Source organism: Pteropus alecto, unplaced genomic scaffold (genome assembly GCF_000325575.1).
Source record: "Pteropus alecto unplaced genomic scaffold, ASM32557v1 scaffold15, whole genome shotgun sequence".
Taxonomy (NCBI): domain Eukaryota; kingdom Metazoa; phylum Chordata; class Mammalia; order Chiroptera; family Pteropodidae; genus Pteropus; species Pteropus alecto.
In genome coordinates, this window is record NW_006436286.1 from 2,402,513 (window position 1) to 2,412,055 (window position 9,543).

Here is a 9,543-nt window from a genome sequence, read left to right on the forward strand (position 1 = left end):
AGAACCCCGTTCCTTCCTCAAAGAGTTAAAGATAGACCTACCTAGGACCTGGCAATCCCACTTCTGGGCATTTATCTGAAGAAATCCAAAACGCCACCTCAAAAGGACACATGCACCCTGCGTTCACTCCAGCATTATTTACAGTAGCCAAGATATGGAGGCAACGCAAGTGCCCATCAGCAGACGACCGGGTAAAGAAACGCGGAGGCATACATGCCATGGAATATTACTCAGCCAGAAAAAATAATAAAATCTTACCATCTGCGACAACATGGACGGACCTAGAGGGGACAGTGCTGAGTGAAAACAGTCAGAGAGAGAAAGACAAACACTATATATGATATCGTTCATATGCGGAATCTAAAAAATGAAATAAATGAACGAAACAGAAATACGTGGAGAGCAAACTGACGGTTATCAGAAGGGAGCGGACCGGGGGCGGGGGGGCTGGGCGAGAAAGGGGACGGGATTAAGCAGCACGAATTGGTGGTTACAAAATAGTCACGGGGAGGTGACGTACAGCGCAGGGAACGCAGTCAGTAATGCCGTAATGACTGGGTAGGGTGCCAGGTGGGTGAAGACGGATCGTAAGTTACAGAAACCTCCAACCACTATGCTGTACACCGGAGAATGACAGAATGTTCAATGGCAAATGAACCGAAAAATAAAAAAGAATTTAAAAAAAAAAAGAACCCCTCTCAAACGCACACCCCATCGCTTCCTAGGCCAGCACCCCGTTTTATTTTCCGCACAGACTTCTGCAGAGCTGAACTCAGCCCACTTACTTTATTGCCTGTATCCCCGGGGCCTCTGAGAACGCAGAGCAGGCGCTCAGTTCTCCGAGGGCCTTCTCCGCGGGGCCATCGGTCACAGGGAAAAGATGCCAACGGCCCCCGACACGCCACCAGCGGAGGCCTGCTGCGTAAACGACGGTGTCTCCGCACCGCAAAGTGCTGCGCGGCTGTCACCACAGACGTGCACAGACAGACGGACAGACGTGGAAGGGTTCGGCAAGGCCGGAGGGTACAGAAACCAGCGGTATTTCCGCACGCCGGCGGCGAACGGTCCAGAAATTAAATGACGAGAATGATGCAACTTGTCGCAGCATCAAAAAGAACAACATACTTGGGGACAGATTTGACGAAAGACATGCAGGACTTGTACACAGAAACACGTGTGAATGGGATTAAAGGAGACCAGATTAAATGGAAAGGCATCCCGCGGTCATAGGCGAGGTGATTTAACATTGTCGCAATGACGAAGCTCCCCAAATGGCTCTATAGATTTGACCCAATCACCGTCAAAATCCCAGCTGGCTGTGCTGAAGAGATGAACAAAACTCCCCCTAAAGTCAGGATGGAAATTCAAGGGACCCAGAATAACCAACACGATCTTGAGAAGGTTGGAGGAGTCACACTTCCTGAATTCCAACTTGCTTCGAAGCTACAGTAGTCAAGATGGACAGACAGGTCCGTGGAACAGAAGCCTCACATCTATGGTCAATTGATTTTTGACAGGAGTGCCAAGACCGTTCAACGGGAAAAGCATAATCTTTCCGATGAATAGTGCTGGGATGAGGGAACACATCCTGAAGACAATCAAGTTGGACCCCGTCCTTAAAATACACACGAAAACGAACGCAAAATGGTTTGAAGCCTTCAATACAAGACCTAAACCTCTCTTAGAAGAACATCTGGGAGAAAATCTTTGTGACGCTGGGCTAGTCAAAGGCTTTTTAGGAATAATAACCAAAAGCACGAGCTACAGAAGAATAGATTATGTGGACATCGCCAAAATGAAAAGCTTTCGTGGTTCAAAGGGCACCAGCAAGACAGTGAAAACTCACAGAATAGAAAAACTTTGCAGATCACACATCCGATAGGGATTACATAAAGAACTCACACAACAACCATGAAAAGATAAACGACCCGCAGAAAAACGGGCAAGGGACTGGAACAGACATTTCACTCGAGAAGATAACACACGTGGCCCGCAATGCCACTCCCAGGTATACACCCGGGAGCAAGGAAAACACATCCGTCCCAAACACATGTGCCCGTACGTTCACAGCAGTGTCATTCATAACCGCCGAAGCGGGAAACCGCGGGCAACCACCCAAACATCCGCCCGCAGGCGAGCGGATCAACAAAACGTGACGTACCCACACCTCACGCACACCTCAAACACGGCATGCCCCGTGAGAGAAGACAGCGGCTCGGGAGCGAATGTCGAACGACTCCACGCACGCGGCTCAGGCAACTCCGCAGGGCGGGCGGCACGTGAGTGTCTGCCTGGGGCCGGTGCGGGGCAGAGCTGCGGGAAATGTCACAGAACTGACTTGGTGTTGCTCGCACGGCTCTGGGAAGACACTAAAGGGCAGATCGTAAGGTTTGTGAATTACGTTTCGATGAGCTCACCAGCTCCCCCATTTGAGAGGGAAGCTGATGGGGAAGGGGCCTGACGGGTTCCACGGCTGGCTCCCAAGTGAATTATCACCAGCGCCCTGGCCCCTGGCCAAGTCCCCTCAGCCCTGACAGTCTCCCTGGAGCTGGAGCAGCAGACACGCAGCCGTGACACCGCCTGGCACTGCGCCCTGTCCTCTGCAGGCACTTGATACGCACTCCAGAACTGAGTGAGCGGGGTCTGCTTCATGGCTTTTCAGTTGTCACAAATTTGTCTTCAGGCAGCTGTGGCAGCACCTGCTAACTGCCCCCTAACAGCTGTCCTCTCCCCAGTAACAGAACCACCGGTTTCTAGTGAAGCACATGGCCACTCAGGGTGTGGTCAACACTTTCTGGATTACTTCATTAGGTGTGGCCATGTGACCAGGTTTTGGCCACATGGGGATATAAGGAGAGGGTTATTTTCAACTTTAGAGTTTTTAAAGTGAGGTAATGGACCCTTGGGCTCTCCCTCCTTCCTGCTGGCTGGAACGGAGGGAGCTGTGTGGGAGCTTGAGCAGCCATATTTCACCATGAGGAGGAAGCCACGTGCTGAGGATGGCAGAGCCACGAGGCGGAGTGAGCCTCTGGCAGCATAATCTTCTGTCACAGGGCAGCACGATAATAGCCCTGACGATCTTCAGACTTTGTGATCTAACCGAATATAATCTACTAATTGTCATTTTTTCTCACTACCTGCTAATTCTCTCTGGTCCAGCAGCCCCTTCCCTCCGACATCATAAAGTCACATCTCGTCTGTGATGACAAAGTGATGCCCGGGAAGGGCCAGCCTGGGAAACCTGTGGCCTTCATCCAGAGTGCTGACCTGGCAGCTGCTCCCGCATCCTCCCAGGAACACTGGGCACTGGAGGGTGCCGGACTCCTCCGGACAGGCAGGGAGCCCTCGCTGGCCCACACCCCGGCCCCACGCCACCTGCTCCAGCACAGGCCAGGGTGTCTGGCCTCCTCGGAGTCCCCAGCTAGCCCAGCTGTCCAGCTCCCGCGGGCAGGACCTTCCCCTGGGACATCAGCATTCTCCAGGTGCCTTTACCTGGGCACCCACGTCTTCCCCTCCCGGCCCCGGGCATGGCCTCCCCCAGAAGGGCGGCCGAGTGGGGTTTCGAGCCAGGCAGCCCCAAGTGCAAACCCCAGCTCTGCCGCCTCCTGAAACTCAGCTTTCTCCTGTGGCCTGGGACGCGGAGCTATGCCTGGGCCACCGACCCCACAATGCCAGCACAGGGAAGTGCTGAGCCTCAGCATCTGTTGTCATCATCATCATTTCTAGTTCCATAAATAACGGGGGCTGAGCCTTGGGTCCCAGCTGGGCTGGTGACCGGGCCATCTTCGGAGGTCCCCAGGGAACGGGCTATTTTAGGCTCTGGCCAGGGAACCAGTGCTCTCTCTGGGTCTTGCTGTAAGGGACTCCTGTGGCTGCCAACAGAGAGGGGAACAATGTCTGCAACGCCCAGGTCGAGGCCTGCAGGCCGAGCCACAGTGACCACTGGTCCTCAGGGTGGCGTTCCTGCTGCAGGAATGAGTTGGAATCTGCCACCTGCCACTCCTGGGAGCCAGCACCCAGAGCCCGTACAGCCCACGCTGAGCTGGCCAGCACACGCCCTGGTAGGTGCCCAACACCCACCAGTCTTTGCTGCCACCACAGTGCAGAAGTTGGCCTGTGGGCCACCTCATGTCACTCCCCGGCTTCTGTTCGGGGAGCTGCCTCTCCCCTGCTGTCAGGCCAAGTGTTTGGGGACCCACCACCGAGTAACAGGGTGTGTCATGCAGTCCAGGTGTAAGGCAATGACAGGGCTCAGGCATCTGGCCACGGTGACTGGCTCAGAGGTGGCCCAGTGACAAGTCTAACCATCTGGCCCGATCACAGGTAAGCCTGGGCTTTGGCTTGAGTGACTGGCCAAGACCAATTCTTTCCTGCGGGATGGGAATCTAAGACACGGGCTGAGGCCACGAGAGGACGAAGCTGCCATTCGGTGGAGGGCAGAACAAGAGGTACGGATCAAAACAGTGATGACGTCCCTCGAAACCCCGAATCCAAGTGCGCCCGAGGCCAGCCACCTGGACTTCCGAGTTCTATGACATGATAAACCCCTGCCTCGCCGTGGTTTTACAAATCAGAGGAGCACATGTGACAGGAGCTGCCGGACACAGAAGTGGCTGCCGCCTCCCGGGCGGAGCTGGGCGGCCCTGGCTGCACCTGCCTCGTTCCCAGGATATCTAGAGCTCCAGCTTGAGTCCTCGGTTTCCTTCAAACTAGGAACGGAGACCTGTCTTGAAAAGACACCTGCATCTCCACGTTCACTTCAGTGTCACTCACGACCTGCGTCCACCTGAAGGATGCTCTTCCCAGAACACCTGTCCCGCTTACTGCCGAACCTGTGTTCCCTTCGAGAGCCAGCTCAGATGTTCACCTCCTCCGGAAGGCCCTCCCTGGTCTCCTCGTCTGTCAACGGGCAGCTTAACCTCGTCTGTCTCCAGGGGTCATTCTGAGGTGTGAGGAGATCAGACAGACACGTGGCTCCTGGCAGGAAACTGGAGTCCGGAAGTCCCAGGTGCTCTCAAGCCTGACCAGCTCCCTCCCCCACCCCCAAGCCACGTCCCTCTTCCCAGGCCCTGCACGAGCATCTCCGTTCTACCCACAGGCCCGACAGTCTATGTGGCGAGCGGAATAATGTCCCCCACAAGATGCCCACATCCTGACCCCAGAACCTAAGAATATGTCCCCTTCATGACAACAGCAGCTCTGCAGTGTGACTAAATTATGCATCCTGAGACAGGCGATTATGCCGGCTACCCCCTGAGCTCGGGGTAATCTCAACGGCCCTAATGAAGAGGAGGCAGGAGGGGACAAGGGAGAGAGGTGACAACGGAAGCGGCGGTCACGTGGAATGGTTTGGAGATGCCAGGTGATTAGCCCTGAAGACTGTGGAAGGTGCCACATGCCCAGGACGCTGCAGCCTCCAGCAGCCGGAAAAGGCGAGGAAACGGGTTTTCCTTGGAGCTTCTAGAAGGACGAGAGCCCTGCCGACACCTTGACTTTTGAACTTCAGACCTCCAGAGCCATAAGAGAAGAAATCTGTGTTTTTTTAAGCTACTAAGTTTGCGGTAATTTTTTATAGTCGCGATAGGAAAATATAGTCTAGGACAGTGGCTCTCAACCCGGGACAATTTTGTCAACGAGGAGACACTTGGCAATGTCTGGAGACACTTCTGGTTGCCACAGCCGGGGAGGGGCGTGCAACTGGTACCTAGTAGGTGGGGACCAGGGACGCTGACAGAGAGTTCTCCAGCCCAACTGTCAACCGAGTGGAGGCGGCGAACCCGCTCTGGAATGCTTCTGGAGGAATTCCAGGAGCCTCCGCCGCCCACTCCCCCGCCCCTCCTCTTAAAAACAAATCTCTACAAACGCCAGGAAGACAGGCAGAGAAAGGAGCTTACTCCTGATGACAACAGAGACCCGCAGCCGAGCCAGGAAGCCAGGTCACCACGGGCTGTGCCGAGGCCCACAGAAACGCCCCTGCCACGTGCTGGGCTCTGTTCACGTGGGGCTAACTGTGCAAAAACCACGCCGTGGTTTTACAAATCAGAGGAGCACATGTGAGAACACAAAGCACAAATCCCTGTTGATTGTGGCTTCGATGAACAGAATGCACACGAGGGCTGGAATTTTCATTTTTAATCGCTGGCCGGGCACCCGTCTCACGTACCCAGGACACGCTGCACTCCAGGGAGCTCTGTTTACACGGCCTCTCGGCGGCCGGACCACACGAGAGTCTGAACAGAAGGGGCCGTGTGTTACTCCCCCCCGGATCCCAGAATGCCTGGCACACACGCAGGACTCCATAAGTGCAAGTTCCTGAGAAAAGGTGGCACTTCCTGCGGGTCTGACAGGCACTGCAGGCCTGGAGGAGTGAAGGGACGTGGGTTTAAACTGATACGGCGTCCGGGGGTTGGTGTGGCCCGTCGCCACGGCTAAGGTCATGGGAGACCCTCAGGAAGCATCATGACCAGGAAAGCAGATGTCGAGGTCTCCACGGGGGCCCTGGAAAATCTCACCAGATGTGTTTCTCTTCACGGGCTGGCGTCCCCACGGAGAGAGTGTTGGGAGCTGACATGCGGTGGGTCCCTGGGCCTCCGGGAACAGTCTGGTGAAGGCGTGAACTCCGTCCGTGGCCTCAGGAGCTGGCTGAGGGGCCATGTCCTTCCCCGGTCTCCCAGGATGGCGGGTAGCCACCAGCGTGCGCTTTGAATTCTGACTTCCTGCTAGACGTCGCTGGCATGTCTCCGTGTCGTCATGCTCAGCCACTCCGGCCAGCCCTGGGATCTTTTCCATTTTTTTCACCTCTATCTGCCAACCTCTTCTGATTCCCAGTAAAAGCTGGACTATGTTCTCATCATCCAAAATTAACCGTCGCCACTGTCACACTCATTTCCATTTTTTTAATGAAATAAAACACTGGCGTCAAGGTTTAAAAGAAAAATAGGCATCAGGACTAAGATCCGGCCCGACGAGGCTCCCGGATGAACAGATCTGGGTTCGAGCCACTACTGGCTGAGTGACACTGGGCAGCTGACCTACCCTCTCTGAACCTCGGCTTCCTCACCTGCAGAACTCACTCAGCGAAGTGGAGCACAGCAGCCCCGTGACAGACAGTCACGTGCCACTGGGCCGTGCTCCCCTGCCCGGCCAGGGACTACGTTTCCCAGCATCGTCTGCACCTCATGGAGCCGCGTGACTGCACCTGGGCCAGTGGGATGTGGGCAGAAGTAACTGTGCTGCTTCCGGCCCCGCCCCTCGGCCCCGCCCTGGTCGGTGGCCCCTGCACTGTGATCCTGCCAGAGATGAGTAGCCTGTAGCTTGAGATCTCCGCAGTTCGTGTCACTGACCAAGCACCTGCTCTGTCACTCCTCCTAGCTTCCTGGAAGACACGGGTTCCGCTGTCCCTGGGATGCACACACGCTGTGCCCTCTATCTGGCACACGTCCCAGCCTGCCCTCCCTCCCTAACCCCTGGCCAGCTCATCTGCTCGTCCCTCGGGCCTCAGCTCAGATGTCACCCCCTGCAGGAACCCTACCCTGACCCCAGGAGACAGGCACTATCAGCTTCATCTTACAGAAGAGAAAACGGGGGGACAGACAGGTGAAGTGACTGAGTCCGGGGCTTTCTCTCAGTCATTGTCACCTGCTAAACCAGTCCTGAAACTGGGACTCTTTACAGCAGCGGAGACGGCCTCGCCTGGGACCTTGCCAGGTGTACGCATCCTCGGGCCCCATCCTGTCCTCCTAGACTGAACTCCCGGGGTGGCCAGCGGTCTGTTCCGGCCGCCCGGACAGTTCTCGCGGGTACTACAGCTGTGCAGCCACCACTGGCCTAGAGATTTGTGCAGGTGGCCACCTGCCCCTCGGCTGCTCCCTTTGGGGTCCTTGCTCGGTCTAGAAAGCGCCACAGCCAAAGGACTGGACACTGTCCACCCCCTGACTTCCCAGCCATTTGAAACACCTCTCTGGACGTCCTGCAGCCCCGGGACTCGGGGGACCCGGGGGCCATCATCTTCTCCCTTATCGTCAGCGTGTTGGTGACCTGCCGCGCCCTCTGTGGGAAGCCTGCTGGCATACGCACCTAGGCCTTGGCTGAGAGCGCCTCACCCAGCAACCCTCTAAGGCCTGAGCCGCTTTCATGCCATCGGGCTCACCAGAACCACCTTCTTCCAGAACAATGTCAGTTCACTGCAGCGACAGCCTGCTGCTTCTTCGTCGGAACTGGCCTCCCCAACACAAGAACTTATTTTTCAATCAGTCCGGCCGGCCGCCATGACTTTGAACGTCACGATCCTCAATGTTTTCTGCTTCAGCTTAAGAATCAGACCAGAAAAGAGTGACTCCTACAGAATGAACTCGAATCCAAGTCTCTGCCGCTGACTCTCCCTGCTCTCAGCGTCTGAGCAGCTGAATGCCAGTGCTGCCGAAAGGGACGAGACTGTCTTTTGGGAAGGTGACCAGTGCCGGAGAAAAGGCCTAAAGTTCAGGTCGCCTGAGGGGAAGGCCACCGCCACCAAGGAGGGCTCTGCTCCCTGGTCCCTCCGCGTCATTCGGTGGCCCAGGCTCCTTCCGGCCGCTGGCCCGCCCTCCCCTAGATCCTCTCAGCTCAGCAGGTAAATGGGGAAGGGGGAGGTTCTCAGGTCCAAGCTTGAGAGGGGCACCCGCTTTCTGCTCACAGTCCATCAGCCAAACTCGGCCACACGGGCCACCAAACCGTACAGGAGCCTGGGAAACTCATCCCGGTCACGCCCCAGGAAGGAGAGAACGGGGGTGCCGTCTCTGCCACATAAACGTTATAAACGTCTTAAAATCGAATCAGTGATGTGTCCGAAAACCTAGTGTTCCACCACAAACAGCACAGAAGAAAAAAACGCTAAATCACAGACAGAACACAACTGTTTATACGTAAACTGAAATCATTTCCACTGATCAGGCTTTGACTTCCTGCCTCCCCCAACCCCTGCAGAAGATAGGAACTGGGACCCCAACTCGCCCAGGCCCTCTGAGAGGGGGACTGAGGCAGGGTGGCAATCCGTACCCTGTCACACCTGAATTCATGCCGTCAAGAAGTCTGACTGTATGTGAATTAACACGTGAACACAGGGACGAACGTAAGGAGGCCACACACCCCCCCTCTGATCCCTACCTTCTTCCAGCGCAGCGCAAACACCACCTCCTCCAGGAAGCCTTCCCCGCTAACCCTGCCCCACCCCCACACGCCGCACATCAGGCTTCAGCAGCTTCCGCCTGCTAGCTCTGTGGTCCCACCCCCAGTCCCTTTTGCTAATCAGAGTCCGCTGTTAGCCCCCCTGCGCCTCAGTTTTCCTCTCTGTGACATGAGGGGCGCGATGTGCAACTCAATATCCGGGCTGAGGAGCCCCCGCCAGGCAGTGCCCAGGGACGAGGCCCCAGATCGGCCCTCCCATGCAGGCGCATCTGTCACACTGGGCGGCGACTTACCCGGGAGGCCCCCGCGCCCCCATGGCAGCCAATGCCCAGCGCCTTGGCGCACGTGTCGCGGGGCCTGCCAACAGCGACTCCCGCGGCC